At 37.7% G+C, this 17,830-nt stretch overlaps 1 protein-coding gene across 1 annotated transcript in view; it reads left to right on the top strand.

Annotated features, from left to right (window-relative positions):
• The window catches only part of LOC136789121 (cilia- and flagella-associated protein 251-like), a 25,118-nt gene extending 7,829 nt beyond the window's left edge, over positions 1 to 17,289 (top strand). The window contains exon 3 of the mRNA XM_066988867.1: positions 16,532 to 17,289. The gene's annotated coding sequence lies outside the window, so the exon portion shown is untranslated. The remainder of the gene's footprint in view (positions 1 to 16,531) is intronic.
• Positions 17,290 to 17,830: the final 541 nt, after the last annotated feature.

The following is a 17,830-nucleotide window of genomic DNA, read 5'->3' as shown; positions in this document are numbered from 1 at the left end:
AGTCAGAATATCATTAAAAGGCTGTTAAATCACTGATAATTTCATCGTATGTTGGAGTCAAGTGTAGAAGTACAATTCAGTTGCATTACTGTGATGTTATGAACATTTTCAATTATCAAGCTTAACCTTGCTAAGAAGCTGAAATGAACACTATCAATACAGTGAGGCATGGAGTAACAAAATAGCAGCCTGCATGTCCCTTGCTTTCTCTCCCTTTTTTTCCTACTTACTCCAGCAAAGGAAATGTGTGGACTCTTGCCCCCACCATTTCTAAATTGCCAAGCAGTTGTTTCCTGTAGATTAATTTGTAATACTAAATCTTGAGGAGAAGGAAATGTGAGCACGTTCCTCCCCCAGGCCATTTACAGGTCTGGAGTTTTAATGTAATCTAAAGCAGAGGTTGAGGAACTGACGCAAAACAAAAGGGAAGGACAAAGTGATAAAGGTGAAATTGGAGAGTTTCTTCAGCAAAGATTTCTCTTTGTGTGCTAGAAAACTTGCTTTACCCAATGCTTGCAGCTTCTACGCTGTTTTCTCTCGCAAACCGACCTATATAAAAACACCAAGAGGGGGATGTGTGTACACCACGTACATATGCTCACAGAGCTGTATTTCGAAGCAGCTTACATATGACTGCCTCTTTTGTTTGTGCATGGTTGCTGTGGTGATGATAGATAGTTTCCTTACATGGATAAATTAAAACAAACAAACCACGTCCATCAGCACTGATGCTGTTCCTCCTCTTGTCTTCACAGGGCAGTTGGAGCTGTGTTTTTAAGGTTATTTAGGCATGAAAAGCTGCAGATAGGCAGACTTCAGAAAGAGTTAGAAAATACATACCTAGTTATCTGAACCTAGATGGCTTGATACTATTAAAAGTGCTTTGGGTGCTTATTTATAGCTCTGTTGCCTAAATATCTTTCCAAATCTGGCATGATACAAGTACACAAGTCCCCATCTTCTTCATTTTCTTCTGTCTTTTGGGGCTTTTCAGAGTAAATCACCTCTACTGAATTCTGCATAGCTTTCTTTCATTATTCGTCAGTAGTGAAGTCTTCTGCTCAACTCAGGCTGGATAGACCACAATAAAAGGAGAAAAATGGAAGAGAGGAAACTAAAGAGACATAGGGAAAAAAAAGAAGAAAAAGTGGTACAAAAAGGTTTCTAGTCTAGCTTTTTGCAAGCTTCCCTGAAGACTTTCCAGGGAGGGTTTCCAAAAGGCATCAATGTTCTCCACATCACAGGGTGAACGAAGAGAAATCTCCAGTGATGACAAAAGGGTAGTCTGATCTGGAAGCATGTGATTATAATAAGCATTTAAAATAGCAGTCAAAAAATAAACGTTACAGTAAGAATCGTTTGAGAAGAGAAGACTTTCTGTCTTTACCAATTTTCTCAGCCACCTATTACCAGAATATTCCAGGAGCTTTTATGTTACAGGTCTTTCAGTCATTGCTTACAGATGGGAAGTTGCAGGCCCTGACTGCAAGTGTAACTTCAGTTCTACTGCTGCTGGGTTACCCCTTCGATCCTGACAAAAAAATAGACTCTTCGGGAAGATGGCCCTCAGCACTCTGGAAAAATCATGCCTTGGGAGAAAGTGAAGGGCAGGAAAGCAGCCTATCCTCCATCATTTCAGCCGTGAGTTCTTAGGTTTCTTAGGGTTCTTAGAGTCTCCATAACTCAGTGAAAAGGGATGATTACCAAGGAAATGTCTGTAGTATTACCCCAGGAACTCCAGCCAAATTTTTCTTTTCTTATTCTTTGGAAAAAAAAAATGGTGTTGATCTCAGATTGTTCAGCAAATTTATTTTCATTAGAAACTTAAGGGAGTATTGTTAAATAAATGTTTAATATTTCTAGGGACTCTGGATTGTGCTTTCTTCACAGAGGTGTTAAATTCCCAGCCCCTATACGGCAATGTGTGTAGGGATGGACTAGCTTATCTACTCTCTGCCTAAGACACAGTCACACTCAAAATCTCTTTGCTCAGACAGCAGTGTCAAAACTGACTCCATAACCATTCCTAAGGCAAGGCAGGACAGCGTGAAACAAATGGACATCTAAACAGGAGGGGGTTCCAGGTGCCATAGAGCAAAGAGTAAAGTCTTTCTGGGTACAGCAACCAAGAATTATCTTGTGCTTCTCTTGATGGATTTGCCATGGTATCACAAATGTACAGAAAGCACCTGAAATCCTGTCTTTGCCATCTACGACTAAGATCTCACTGGTCATAAAGAAAATTCATCCGTGCCAAGAAGACACTGAGATTACCCCTGACCATCTCTTGATGCCTGAGCACAGCTACATATTTGAAAAGGTGGGTCAGGAACCTGGAAAATGAGATAAATGTAAGAATCAGGGGAAACAATTTGGATGAAGTTTGGCCAACTACTTAAATGAAGCAGGTGAAGAAATCTCATTTCGGAATGAAAGCATCTGGAATGTTTCTATTTTATTTTTTATCACTTATCATGTATCTTTTTTCCAATTAGAAATACTTAACACTTCCAAGATATGGCTGATATTCACTCCAGGCTAGAATCCCTTTGTATATTTTTAATTGTATATGTGTTTTAGGGACAGTTGGGACCAGTTGGGACTTGTGGAACTATGGGATATTTATGTTTCCCTCCTCATTGTTCTCTTAACTTCTGAATTCCTCTACCATTCCAGTTCAATTTAATGAGTTAGAAGGCTCTTTTATGCTCAGGTAAAATGTATATATTGTCCATGTGTTGGCTAAAACATGCTAGTCATCTAACAAAATCAAAGCAGGTATAGTTCAAACACGAGATTTATGTATTGAGGTTAAGCCTAATATTGCAACCTTGTGAAAACATTCATCTTTTGTATTGTTTGTACTGTGCATGGCATGTGTGCAGATGATGCTCTCGAGCTGTCTTTCACAGAGGTTTGCTCTCCTGGCTCGAGTGTCACTATTGACTGATGCAACTGACCTAGGCCTTTCAGGCTAGATCTGTGTCCTTCCCAGTTTCGAACACTTGGACTCTGCCCCAGGGCTGGAATTTAAACTGCTTTGCATTGCAATGCAATTGAAAAATGAGGAAAAAAAGCAGTAGCTACAGCTGTTCAGTGCCAAGCCAAGTTTCCAACCATATGTACAATCTCTTAATACCCTTGGAGCTTTCCAGGACAGCCTTTCATGTTATCTGATGAGCTTTTAGAAGAACAGCTCTGATACAGAAATCCTGTTCTTTTAACAATATGGCAGCTGCATAAGGACCTTGAAAAATTTGGACCTTTCTTTTATGACATCTGTACTCCATGGCCAGAAGAATTTAGTAGCAGAAAGCCAATGTTTATGCCTAGGGGGCCTGAAAAAATGTTGTGTGAAGCCAAGTATTGCAACGTCAAAGAGCTTTTCTTTGTTTTATTGTCTTTAGATCTATATTAGACAGCTCATTTAAAAAATCTGCAGTTCCAGAAACTAAGTTATTCACTGCTTTGAAATTCAAAATGACCCTATTTTTTTCCATTGATCTTTTTGAAATGCTTTTTGAGATTGGTCAGAATCTCAACAGAAAACTGTTTTACTTCATATGCTTTACCACACAATTTGCTTTTTCTCTTTATCCTTTCCCTTAAATATTTTCTGCTTGGCAACTCTTTGCAATCTGACTTCAGGAACCCTTCATGGGCTTGTTGTTGAAAGCATTCAACTCCCTCTGCTCAGCATGTTCACTCCATTTTACCTGCCCTATATTCTCGTTTTATTGTTGTTTAACATTGCTGTTATACGATTCTTAGATTTTTCAGCTGTACTGGATCTTTGAAAGCTGGCAGGATGAATTGCTAGCTCTCTAGTCTTTAATGTTTATCTCCCCTTGGATCTCACCGTCTGTTCCTATTTGGCAGCGCAGGTAAATGATTTTTTTTTACTTTTTTTTCCAACTTCCTTTTATTTACCCTGTTTCCTGCAGATATTTAGCTTATCTGTTTCCTCCTTCTCTCTCCAGACATCATCAAGAAGGAGTTGGTGGCAGTTACTGAAGTTGATGAATATGACTGAAATTTCCATGGTGGTTTCTGTGTTGTGGGGGTTGCTTGAGGAAGTAGGTTTTTTTCTTTTATCAGGTTTATGTCTGTTGACACGTGTTCATGGAGTGTAGTGCAATGAAATCCACAATGTAAGACTGTTTTTTCTGTTGTTCTTTTGTTGTTGTTTTTTGTTTGTTTGTTTTTATCTTTCACTCAAGTGTATTCTACCTAATTTATTCTTTTTGTCTTTATTTCTCAATGCCATATCTTTGAGCTCATCAGCAAACCAAATAACCATTTTTTAGAATTCAGGCTCTGTTCTGTGAGAGTTCAATCTCAGTGTAGCCCAGTCCCAGGATAGCTACAGTTACCAGAGACAACCATTCACTTAAGACAATTATCATGCAGTGTAGTCTTAAATTTTGAAGATGGTACTGTTTTGTACAATTTTTTTTATTTTTTTTGTTTTGTTTTTTCCCCAGTTTTTCTGCTCTGTAGTCAGGATTGACTGGAATCTCTCACTGTCTTTACCATCTGGATAGCAAAATCTTAAGTGAGTCTCAAAAAAAAGTGATCTGTTACACCTTCTGCACATGTCTGAAGTGAAAGAGAACAAGAACGAAACATGTACTGTGAAAAGAAGAAAGTTTTTTGTTGTTGTTTTGTTTGTTTGTTGTTGTTGTTGTTGTTTTTTCCCTTGTGTTTATTTTCCATATCAGGAAAATCAATTTTGAAAAGCTTTTTTTTTCGATTTTGAAAGTGCTGTACTGCTATCCTAGATAACAGTATATGTTGATATTTAGAGTTAAAAATGCTGTTCTTTCAAAGTCAGAGATAGTATCCCTCTTGTGCACAGCATTCGGTGAAGGTCTTTTACAATATTATCTTACAGTATTTTTATTTTCATTATTTTTGAAAATTAACATTGAAGTCAAATAGGATCAACTCTGGTTTATGCCTTAATGAGGTACTGAGGTGCAGATGAGGATCTGCTTCATAAAAGGATTAATCTGAATGAAAACCCACCTGTTCTTCCCTTGTGTCATTAGTCAACTGTCCTCAGACTCTCTTCTCAGTCAAACCTATGAAATAATTTGCCAGTTGTTGCAGTCTCTCAGCTATGCCTGCTAACTAGAAGTCATTTTCATACAACAGCTGTCCCTCTGTAGCTTTTGTGTAATTACTTGATTGTCTGTCCCCTTCCAAAACCAAAACCCACAGCCATTTCGCACTCTTCTTGTAAAATGCCCCAGACCTGAGCTGAATCAAGGCTGACTGTTATTCTGGGAGCTAGGGCCTTTCCGGCATAAGGTTCTAGGATTTTCGGTTATTTCATCTAGTTCATTAGGTCAGAGTGATGCTGAACTGGCAATGTGGATCTTGCATAATGGCTGGTAATGTTTTATCTGCTGTGTGGCTAAACAGAGGATTTTGATTTTCAGCTCTGTCAGCCAAGCATTTTTTCCCAACTACCGAATTAATTTTTAAACTATGCTGTTAAGGATTTTACAATGATCCCTTCTATTCCAGCAGTTTTTGGCAGCTACTATAACTTCATGCAAGACCATGAGATTCTTTCAACGGCTTAGCAAGAGGTACTCATACACTCTGACTAAAGCCAAAGCAGTTGTAATGGATTTTACAACAGAGTATTGGCACAGTCATTTTTTAAATGATAAATAACTCCTTAGACTTTGTGATCCATGACAATTTTTGTTTTCTAGGTACTAATGATTTCCTGATAATTACTGTCTTCAAAAATTTTGCAAGCAGCTACAGGCTATCCTAATATGAGATGACTTGTCTATTTTTTAGACTGCATAATGTTTTTCATCCTTTCCATTTCCATTTTTCCATTTGGGTGTTCTTTAAATTCTAGACAATGTCCAAAAAATATTCATTGAAGCACTTCAGGCTTTATTATTTGAAAAGAAAAAAAAATATTTCCTGATTTCACCTTTCCTTATTTGACACAAAAAATCTTGTCTGATTGTATTTCCTCCAGCTTAGACTAATGATTCCGCTTGCTGATTTACTTAGCAAAATGATTTACTACACGTCAAGCTCTTTGTGAAATTCTGCTGTCAGAGTGAAAATTAAAAAAATAAAAAATAAATAAAAAAAGAAAAAAAAAGCAGAAATAAACTAACTCAGTCCTTATTCAGGGCTTGTTATTCATATCACAAAAGATAGATTTCAAGGCTCTGCTAATACTCTGTTACGTTGTCTTCTCTCATCAGGTCTGGATCATATTTCAGAATTGGATCTTGTTGTTGAATGAGACCATGTTTCACATATTAAAGTAGTGGGTGACTGGAGTAAAAACAAATACCTGAATCACACTGTGTTCTCTCATGTTCATATTATCTATGGGGTGCCTATTGCTCCACTGCATGAGTTACACATTGATTCATCAAGAGGATGATGGAGAGAGAAGAGGGGAAGAGCAGCATACACTAAGGTTTCTATTTCACTGCTCAAAACCACACTGCCGTTCAGGTTTATTTGAGTCCACTCTAAATCTCTGTTTTCAAATGACTTTATCTAAACCAAAATCAGAACCACCACACCATCCCTAAATTCACTATGTCACTTGAAAACAATACCCCTAGTTAAATCAAGTTAAATCCTTGGTGAAAGGGCATAGCCAGACATGCTGTTTCTGCTGCAGCTGGCTGGGATAGGAGATGAGTGACTTCATTTACACATTCTCAGCTGGTTCATATTTTCTGTCTTAGCTACATTTGTAACTGCTCAGAATAACCTATGTTTACTTGCATACATTTTGTGTTTTCTATTTATTGTGACACTTTATTTTACAGAAACTAGTGAAGGTGTCACTTCTTATAAAGTTGTGCTAGCATCTCTCAGGGAACAGGAATGAGACAGAGGAAGAGGTAAGCAGATGAGGACAGTGACCTCTTAATCAAGTTAAGCTGTAGCCACAGCACATCTGACTGTGATCTGAACAATCTTAATTTAAAAAAAAAAAAAAAAAAGTACAAATGTTGACATGTGGATGGCTAGAGCCAAAAATGAAATTCTGGCTATGCTGAGCACAACTAGGAGGAATTTTCCAGGTCAATGAGTCCCATCCTATGCTTTTCCAGGAAAAAATTTGCACTGTTCGTTGTCCACATTAAAGCTTATTTGGTCTGTTGACCTGCTACCCTTGAAAGCAAAATATCCTGTAGACTTCATGTGGATTGGGATTTCACTTCAAGCAATAGTCCTATGAAAAAAGCTCAGAAAGTTGGGGTTATTTAGCCTAGAGAAAAGAAGGTTCCAGGGAGACTTATAGCAACCTTCCAGTAGTTAAAGGGAGTCTATAGGAAAGATGGAGAAGGACACTTCATCAGGGAGTCTGATAGGACAAGGGATGATGGTTCAAAACTAAAAGAGAGTAGATTTAATTTAGATAAAAGGAAGAAATTCTTCACTATGAGTGTGCTGAGGGACTGGAAGAGGTTGCCCAGAGAAGATGCGGATGCCGCATCTCTGGAGATGTTCAAGACCAAGTTGGATGGGGCTTTGAGCAACCTGGTCTAGTGGGAGATGTCCCTGCCCATGGCAGAGGTGTTGGAACCAAATGGTCTTTAAGGTATCTTCCAACCCAAAGTATTCTATGGCTCTGTGATTCGACTAAGCAAAAAAATATTCACAGAAATTTTCTGACTAATCCTTCAAACTGGTGCCTTCCCCACCACACACCCTGTTGATATCCCTGTTATTACCCTGTTGTTTAAAGGCATATCAGCACAGAGTGCTGGCCTTGTTTTTGTATGGAAGATACAGAATGACCTTATAGGTTAGCATAAGAAGGTTTTCTGTTTTCTACATGTTAAACGTCTGTCCCTCAACCAGGAAAGTTTTGTGTCTGAAGTCTCCATTTCCCTAGTGGTAGGTGGTAGCAGGGGAAGATTTCTTGTTCCTTTTCTTATGCAGACTTTGCATTCACTCTAGCTGTCTGCTGGCAATCAACACTTTTTCCCCAAGTTAAAAGGCAAGGCTGAGAGTGTTAGAAGGTGAAGCACTAATGCAACTTATATTATTGGAAGATTTTACCGTTGGTCTTGTTTTAGTGAAGGTAGGTTTTTGTTCTTCTTCTACATGTAGTCTTCTGATCTCTCTTTTTCATCTCATACATCCCAATTATGTTCAATTCCCTGCACATCCTGAAGAAAACTTGTCAAATTAATTCTGCCCTTTGCTTTCCTGAAATCACATCTCTGTGTTCCAGCTTTCCTTTCAACAGAGAGTTTTGTTTGTTTCCTGGTTTTGTCCTTTCTGTATCTTTTTGAAAAGTAGGGGAAAGGCAGACTAGCAAATGAGACCATTTGGCTGTCTGGCAAGGGAAATGGCATGATTTAAAAGTGGCTGAGCTAAAGAAATACTAAAACCTCCAGGAAAATTCTAACATTTGTTCAGATATTTTTGTTTATTTTTGGAGTTGTGGAATATTCATGATTTTCAGTGTTTTGACCTTTACTTTGAAGAATGTCATAATTATGCCAGCAAAATCAGCTGTCAATATTTTCATTTCACACCTCTTTATGGAATTTTATAACTGACCTATAAAATTACACATACTGAGCATATGTGGTCTCAGGCAGGAAAAGATTTAATAAATAAATACATAAATACAAATGTGTCTGTTTAAAAGTTATAAAGCTACAAAGGAAGGGAAGAAGAGAGGAAGGGAGGGAGGGAGGGAGGGAGGAAGGAAGAAAGAAAGAGAGAGAGAGAGAGAGAGAAAGGAAGGAAGGAAGGAAGGAAGGAAGGAAGGAAGGAAGGAAGGAAGGAAGGAAGGAAGGAAGGAAGGAAAGAAAGAAAGAAAGAAAGAAAGAAAGAAAGAAAGAAAGAAAGAAAGAAAGAAAGAAAGAAAGAAAGAAAGAAAGAAAGAAAGAAAGAAAGAAAGAAAGAAAGAAAGAAAGAAAGAAAGAAAGAAAGAAAGAAAGAAAGAAAGAGAAAGAAAGAAAGAAAGAAAGAAAGAGAAAAAAGGGAAGGGGGGAAGGAAGGAAGGAAGGAAGGAAGGAAGGAAGGAAGGAAGGAAGGAAGGAAGGAACTGGTGATTTCAAATGCATTTTTCAGTCCTGTAATTTAAAGGCAAGGCCATCAGGTTTTTCTTCTTTTAAACTCAATATGATTAACCTCTTAGTCTTTAATGTGGACTTATGGAGTGCCTGTGGCCATTATGGTAAATAACCACATTATTGCATTTAGGAAATTAGCTACTGTGTGCTTGTGGTAATTTTGTCTCCATGAAAATAGCTCACAAATTTAAAGCAGGCAGACTTATTGCAGAAGTCAGTTCTGCTTTTAGATACACACCATCTTTGTGTATTTATGTAGATTCGTCAGAGTGTATTTGAAAGGATCTTTGTCAGCCAGTGTTAATATTAGGAGTTTTTGTACTGAAGGACTAGGGAAAGGAGGAGTTAAGAGGTTTAACTTTCAGAACGCAGTAGCTTTCAAATGGAAAACAAGTAACTTTTAAAAAATTTTCCAATTATTTCCAATGTTTAACAATTGAAAATATTGAATATGTTTAAATACTGAAAAAAGCATTTATGCCACTGTAATTTCCAAACTTGTAGGTTAAAAAAAATTGTCTGTGAAAGTGGTGATAAAATTCACAGGAGCTTTAATCTTCAACTCCCCATATAGCCTCCTTTCACGAAGTATTGGGACCACCCAGATACCCGTGCTTCTGAAAATTTGGTATGAAACGTTAATTTTCACAAAACACAAATCATGATTATGTTATGTCCCCAAACTGAGTTCAGTTTGCAGTTGTAAGGCAAATACTCTATTCTACAAGAGGGAAAAGGAACAGTGGGTTATATGGCACACAGGTGAGAAGAACATCTTGTACCTTGATGATAGTGTGGCTCGGTAAGCTTACCCTCCTTTCCTGTCTGCCAAATATCAAGATAGTGTGAAAAGGCAGAAAAGCAGCATGTGTCCTTTGGACAAATTGATTCAGAGGGAGGTGTTTTCTTCCAAACATAAAAGAAATGGAGCCTCTCCAATATTTTTTTTCCAGGAAATGACTCTCACCAACTAATCCAAGCTGTTGGTTAGTTGGTTTGAACAATGATTCTCTAGGAAATCTCTCCCAGTGGTGTACTGTTCAACAGTCAGTCTTAGTGGCAAGAGTGGCAGCATAGGTCAGACTTGTGCTGGCCTTGTGTCATCCTGCTTTATACAGGGAGCCCCAAGCAGGGTTAGGGAACAACGGTATGTTCTCTACCATGTCCTCTTTGTTTCCATGTGTGGAACAGTGAATTGATCAGGTAAAAGTATATATCAAAACTTTATTTCAAGACGGGAAAAAAAAAAAATGGTGTTGCCCTGGCCTTGAATGTTTCTGAATGCCCTAGTGTTTCAGTTTGCAATGAAATCCTAAACCCTACTGTGCATTGCATGGTTTTGCATTTCAGTGAAAAGAGTTCACAGAGTTCAAGTTCTAGAGTTACATTAATAAGGCAACATGTTGAAAATATAAAGTTATAGTGTTTCTAAATAAACTATAGTAATTTTGTGCTTGGAGTGGATGACATTTTGGTGTCATGACAATCTAATGAATATCTTTTTTACCTTAGTTTTTCCAGATCACCATTTTAATGATCAGCTAGTTGATCCTTTTTACATCATGTTAATTCTCTTATGGATGTGACTTAGCATATTTTCTATCTAGAGCTTTACAGGATACACTAATAAGTCTCAAGAAAACAATGAGCAGAGATGTCATGCAAATTTATTTGGAAAAAATATTCTTTATCCCACAATATATTTTGCAGGACCAGGTAAATATTTGTTAACTCAAGGAAATGATTTCCAGTATTCCCTTACCCTTTCTTTACCCCTTTCTTTAAAATATAGAGTTTTTGCTGTTGTTGTTGTTTTCTCTTCGCACAGTACTGCGATATGAAATAAAGTCTAATGTCAGCCTGTTTATTAGAGACGTCCACAACTTCAATAAAAAAATTACAAACCCACATGAGTGCCGGGTCTTGCACCTGGGGCACAACAACCCCAAGCAGAGCTACAGGCTGGGAGATGAGTGGCTGGAAAGCTGCCTGGCCGAGAAGGACCTGGGAGTATTGGTTGATAGTCGGCTGAATATGAGCCAGCAGTGTGCCCAGGTGGCCAAGAAGGCCAACAGCATCCTGGCCTGTATAAGAAGCACTGTGGCCAGCAGGTCTAGGGAAGTGATTGTGCCCCTGTACTCAGCTCTGGTGAGGCCGCACCTCGAGTACTGTGTTCAGTTTTGGGCCCCTCGCTACAGGAAGGACATGGACGTGCTCGAGCGAGTCCAGAGAAGGGCGACCAAGCTGGTGAGGGGTCTGGAAAACAAGTCTTACGAGGAGCGGCTGAGGGAGCTGGGCTTGTTCAGCCTGGAGAAGAGGAGGCTCAGGGGCGACCTTATCGCTCTCTACAATTACCTTAAAGGAGGCTGTAGAGAGGTGGGAGTTGGTCTGTTCTCCCACGTGCCTGGTGACAGGACGAGGGGGAATGGGCGAAAGTTGCGCCAGGGGAGTTTTAGGTTGGATGTTAGGAAGTACTTCTTTACTGAAAGGGTTGTTAAGCATTGGAACGGGCTGCCCAGGGAGGTGGTGGAGTCACCATCCCTGGAGGTCTTTAAAAGACGTTTAGATGTAGAGCTTAGTGATATGGTTTAGTGGAGTACTTAGTGTTAGGTCGGAGGTTGGACTCGATGATCTTGAGGTCTCTTCCAACCTAGAAATCTGTGATACTGTGATACTGTGATACTGTGATTTGACATTCGTTCCCAGTTTTTTTTCAGTTTGCAGAGCTTAATGACTACTGAACAAATCTGTTAAAGTTCAAGGCATGTTATTCATGGACAGTACATGTTGACATGCCTAGGATATCTAGGAACTGATGATCGGACCTGGCAACATGGTAACAGGTTCTAGAGTTTCACTGGTGCTGAACAGATAAAGGAGTTTGGAAGAAAACAAAAACATTTTCATCAGTCTACTGAGAACTGGGATCAGTTTCCCTGTTTTGGAAAGGAGTCTTCCAGAATGACAAACAAATGGCAAGGATTTCCTTATAGTATCTATGTTCCCGAAGAAGACAGCAAATTTTGACCGGGTAGTGTCAACATTTTATTTTTATGGGTGTCACATGTATTTCAGAATTTATTTATTTCCTTGTCTAGAATTTATTTTGAGTACCTTGAAAAAGTGTTGTGCAGAGAACACATACGAAGTATACACCTGAGATGTTCCTAATAGATGACCGTTCTCATCTTTTGTGGTGTACATATTACTAATAAGCAACACACAGACCAAAACTGATTAGAAATAAATTTTATATTGGATTTAGAGATATCTCATCTTAATACACTTCCTTGAACTTTCTTGAATTACTGATATTTGTAACAAAACTATTTCATATATAAAACAGAATCTACAAACCATGCTTTGTCCTTGGCTACACTGGTATAAAAATATTAGTTCAGAGTATTGCCCTGCTAGGAGCTGAAAAAAAAATATTCAAGTCCAGGTAGTAGTAGCTGAAAACTTCTGATGAAAGGTAGCTAATGACCTTGCATCAAAAAAAATGAAATCCAAGAACCTCTGCATAGCCATACTGTCAGTGCACTTGTGGGCTTGTCTGTTGTGTGGCAGGAAAGAAATTATTGCCAGTTTCTAAAAGTATGGGGAAACGCTGAGCAACTCTACTACTCATCTACACATCCACTTACAATTGTTGTTGCAAATGGACTTGGACACAAACCTGAGCATCTTATCATTCATAAAGTAAGAAGAAGAATCTTTATTGCTCCTAGACAGAAGGCTGCCAGAAATCCTGTGGTAATGCCCTGGAGAATTCAAAAATTTTTCAATGTGCTCACAGGATTGCAATTCAAAGACAGGAGGCAATTGCTGTATGCTCCCAAATAGCTATTGATTGACTGATACACTTAAAGGATAAGTATTGAATCCTGCAGGAGGTCAGGCTGCTGAAGACAATCATATATAAAGAAAAGAAAATCCTGTTCTTTCCTGAGCTTGAGTCTAGTACTCAAAGTAAGGGAAAAACATTTGGGTGCTGCTGAAACAGGGCTTTACTAAAATTGTGGAAGCACAATATCTTGAAATCTAGGAGGCTTAGTTATCAAGGACAGATATATAATACATCCCTGAGTTCAACCTCTTAAACAATGTACTTGAAATTTGGTGGATGGTGCTTCAGTGGACTGAACAGATTTATTTATTTATTTATAAATATTTGATGATTGACCTACTTAGAAGACTAAACACAAAATATGAGAACTATTGTTTGCTATTTTTTGTTTAAAACCAATCTAGTTCGCAGAGTTTTGTGTTCACAAGCAAGGGAGGAAAGGGGTCAGGGGCAATGAATTTATACTTCCTATTTCTAACATTTCTCTCATATGGAAGTTTTGTGTAAACAGATTTGTCTATCCCTGTGTAACCTGTTGTCATTTATAGCATATATATATATTTGAACACAACAAAAAACTGAAACTTCCATATAGGAAGAGCATACCTCACTATTCCTTTACTGATTTTTGTTTTCATACGCAATTTCATTCTCTTCTTTTACTGTTCAAAGCTAACATCATGTATCCCTGGATATTCAGCTGTCGTGTCTCCCCATAAATCAGAGGACCATAAAGCAAATATTTTTGGAACACTAATGTAGCCTTAAAACTGACCTGTCTCTTGAAAAATGAGCAATAGCAGAACTTATGAAGTGCAAAGAAAAGACACACATAGAGGAGAAAAGGGATAATGTTGGAACAGTAAACTATGGAAAGGGAGTATTTTTTCTGCCTATGTTAACAGGAAGAGTACAAAGGTGGAATTCACCAACACTGTAAGTATAAAGAGTAAAAACATCTCTTGGAATTCTTTCTATTAAAAGCCATCTACCAGCAACTCTTTTTTATGGGAAGAAGTCAGCACAACTGGAAAAGAAAACACAAAAATTTAGTTCTTTGAGTCATCCTTATTTCTGTTGTGAAGTGTGTTGCCTAAGCAAACAGCAACTCTATCCAGGTCAGGAGAGAAAAAAAAATGTTGTAGAGCTATATATTTAATTATTTAATTAAAGGACCTTCATGTGGATTTCAACTCTGTGTGCTTATTGCAGGAGCACACCGGACACAAACCTACAGACAATAACATATTTGGTTTTTTTTTTTCTCCATTGATTTTTTTCTAATATTACAGTTTTGCTACTCTATGAAGAATTCTCTACCTAACTTTCATTGTAAGGAGCTGATTCAAACCAGATTCCTTCAAGATAATATGCAACTACAATGATTAGTTAAGTATCAGAAAATAGAACAGTTTTGAGAACTCCACTACATCTGCAGGATTTAAATGCAATTGAAAATGTCATCAATTTTTATATGCAAGTAGCAAGAGACAAAAGAAACAAAAATAAAGCAATGCACAAAGTGGGAAAAATGTCTTTAGGGACATTAAGCCAATTCAGAACTATATGGAAGTAATCAATAGTCTGTCAAACAGACCAAATAAGTCTTCATAAAAGGAAAGCACATGCTAAAGCTGAGGCAGCTTAAGGAAGGTTGGACTATAGTAGATGCAGTTTGTTTACATAAGAGAGATTACAAAATAAGATATGAAATAATTAGTGTTTGTTAAATCTCAGAAGGTTTGGAGCTTTGTTTTGGTTAGAATAACCGTCAAGAAATTTGGCTGCTTACCCAAATTTTCACCATGGTTTTCAGAAGTTTACAAACAAAACAAGCAAACTGCATAAAGGAAGAACACATGCAGAAATCCTTGCACTTTCTTCTTTCAAATATCCCTGGCCCCATGTTCTTGTCTATTTGCTAGTGTTTCCAGAGGTACATAAAAGTGAATAATAACCCTAATGTTTCTTTAAATCTTCTTGATTCCCAAGTAGCATTTAAGTTACAGATGGTGTTTACATTCATGTCACATTCCTCCAGCAAAACTCACTTCATTTTTTAAAATCTCTAATTAGGGAAACAAGTGTATCATTACCAAAGTATGTATGCGTGTATGTGTATATACATATTATATATATATATGTGTGTATGTATAAAAGTCTGAAAAAGTACAGATATAAATTAAGAAAAAGTAAGACATCCAGACTGCATTGTGATGTCTTTTTCAAAGACTACAGTGAATTAGAAGACTGGATAGATCTGAATAATAATAATAATAATAATAATAATAATAAATTATAGTCCTTGATTGTTTGTCAGATGATGGAGATGCAACAAACTGTTGTAAACAGAACTGCAATAGTGGAAAGGAAAACAAGATGGGTTAAAATTCCGTATCTGACTGAATTACAGGTGACAAAAGACAGACACAGTTAAGGCTCCAGTGTAACATCTGTCCTATTGAATGTGTTGTTAGTTGATTCTTAGGCTGAACCTAGACATCATTGTACTCAGGAGTCCTGACTCCCCAGTCATCCTCTCATACACCTTTTAAATATATGCCCAGAAACTCCAAGTTTTCCTTAGATTGTATATCCAGGTCTTACTGTGTTATATACCTTGAACACAGATTCAGAACTGGGATTTTTTTTCTATGTTGCTTACAGTGATACAGATGAATTTGGTACAGGATCAATCTAGCTTCCAGGGGTTAAAAGGAATCAGTAGGAATTTGAGAGTGTAAAGATTGTCCTCTACCCTTCTGGTGGTGTATGGGCTTGGAGATGCCAAAGGAGTTCTACACACTCCTCTCCCCCCTTAGCCCATTCCAAACATTTCTCTCCCCTCCCTTTCTAGGGTAGAGACATAGGTCACTAAATATACTCCAGATGTATCTGTATTTCTGTACTTCATGCTATCTGTATTTTCCTCTGTGGAATGTGTACTATCTGCCTATCTCCAGTACAGCTGGAGTATCAGATACCGCTGGTCCATCCCACTCTGTATTTGATCTTCCCTCTTATAAACTTGCCGAAGTTTGAAGCTGAATGTACTTAACCATTACTCAAAATAATATTTTAAAATGCTTTCTAGTAAAAGTGTTTGTCTTTTCTTTTTTAATATATAACAAATAAATGTGTATCTTGATGTCTTATCAGCTGTTTTACAGCTACTTGTTGCATTTACTTAACACTGTTGTGCTGAAATGCCTAGAAGTGTATCTCCCACTCCAGAGTTGAATATATTGTACTGCCCTGTTCTGTATATAAAGTAGTACTCCACTAAGGACACCTTTCACATCCCAGACTAGGGTTTGAACTCCATGTCCTGCATCAGAATGGGTTAATTTACATTGGCTTTCCATATCACTAATGCAAAGAGACAAATAAGATATTTTTTAGGTCAATTTAAACCATGAGTTCATATCAAATACTCTGAAATATTCTGTAGAGGAATCCTTTTCTCCTGTTGCACTCTGTAAAGAGACTATGAAGATAAGTCAGTGTAAGAATCACTCTTAACAGTATTTTTGCTACCAAATGTCTGCTGTGAAATATGTAAAGAAACTGCAAGTATTTTTCACAGGCCCCCATAGAATCCCGCATCAGCAGTGAGAATGCTGTCTTCAAAGAGGAGGAAGACAAGGAAGAAGAGGAGAAAGAGAAGGAAGAGAAAGAAGAGGAGGAAGAGGCGCACTGGATGTGTTTGCTGTAAAACCCAATCCCAACTTAAGGAAACATTGTAAAATAGAAAGAGATGAGCACTGACAGGAGGGGAAAGACGGAGAGCAGACATGTAACCACTGACTGTTTCCATGAGCAGGAAAGTGACGTAAGCTTCAAAGTGAGGCTGTGTTTCAAGTCTGCACATATTTCCATAGCTCTTGCCATTTATCAGTTCTAGGAATCTGTAAACACCGAAGACCATATCCTAGATTTGGCTTTGCTAAACAGTTCTTTCCATTAGGTCCTTAAAGGAATAGGAAGGAACTTGGGAAGTTTAAAGAGATTCAGATATGTGTGAGTATTCTCAAAGCATTTATCAGCCATGGTTTTGAGCACATAAGTTAAAGCAGAATTGCTGATTTCAAAATGAAAGAGGTTATGCAGTCATTTGTAGCTGATTTTAAGTTATTTTTGGTGTGAGTTCTGCATTGATTATGCTCCTGGATTTACTGTTTTCAAAATATATTTTCCAGATTTTGTCCATGTTTCATGATGCTTAAAAGCTGTTCACCAGTGACGTCTCAGAGAAAAATTCATGAAAAATAAAGATGTATTACTGCTTTTTAATATATGATCCTCCCTGTATCTACTCATTTACATTTTCCACCGCTGGCTGTTATCTCTTTTTTTTTTTTTTCCACCAACTGAATTTTTTAATTGTAAGTGTTTGAAATTGCAGTTTATTCGACTTATGATAACACACTCTAATTCAAATTCAGTGACTTCTATTGAGAGGTCACCACAGGTCTACTTACCATCATCACCCTGAGCATACTATGGTTGGCAGGTTTGTTGGCAGGCTGTTAAAAAGAGCACAAGGATTTAAAGAGGTCAGGAGTTGAAAGTAGGTGAAATACAAAATAAGCAGTTTGACTTCCAAAGGAATTTAATTGTTGTGAAACAGCTGTGTTCTTGAAAAGTCCTGAGGACTCTGCATAGGATTGATCCTAATAGTCCTTACACATTGTTTACCTATGAACTAATTAGTCAACAAGGAAGCCTATACAGTTCAGGAATATTTCATGTGGAATAGCCTTGTGTCTGTGTCTGTAATATTAGTGCACGGTGGTGGGATTTCTCCATGCTTCAGAACCTTTTTATGAAGTGGTATGATACTCAGGCACTAATTCTGTGAACCAGTGCGGACTGACTGGAGGCT

The sequence above is a fragment of the Anser cygnoides genome, chromosome Z, assembly GCF_040182565.1.
Source record: "Anser cygnoides isolate HZ-2024a breed goose chromosome Z, Taihu_goose_T2T_genome, whole genome shotgun sequence".
In the NCBI taxonomy this organism is placed as follows: Eukaryota; Metazoa; Chordata; class Aves; order Anseriformes; family Anatidae; genus Anser; species Anser cygnoides.
The sequence above is the reverse complement of the archived record's forward strand: the minus strand, read 5'-3'. Positions and strand labels throughout refer to the sequence as shown.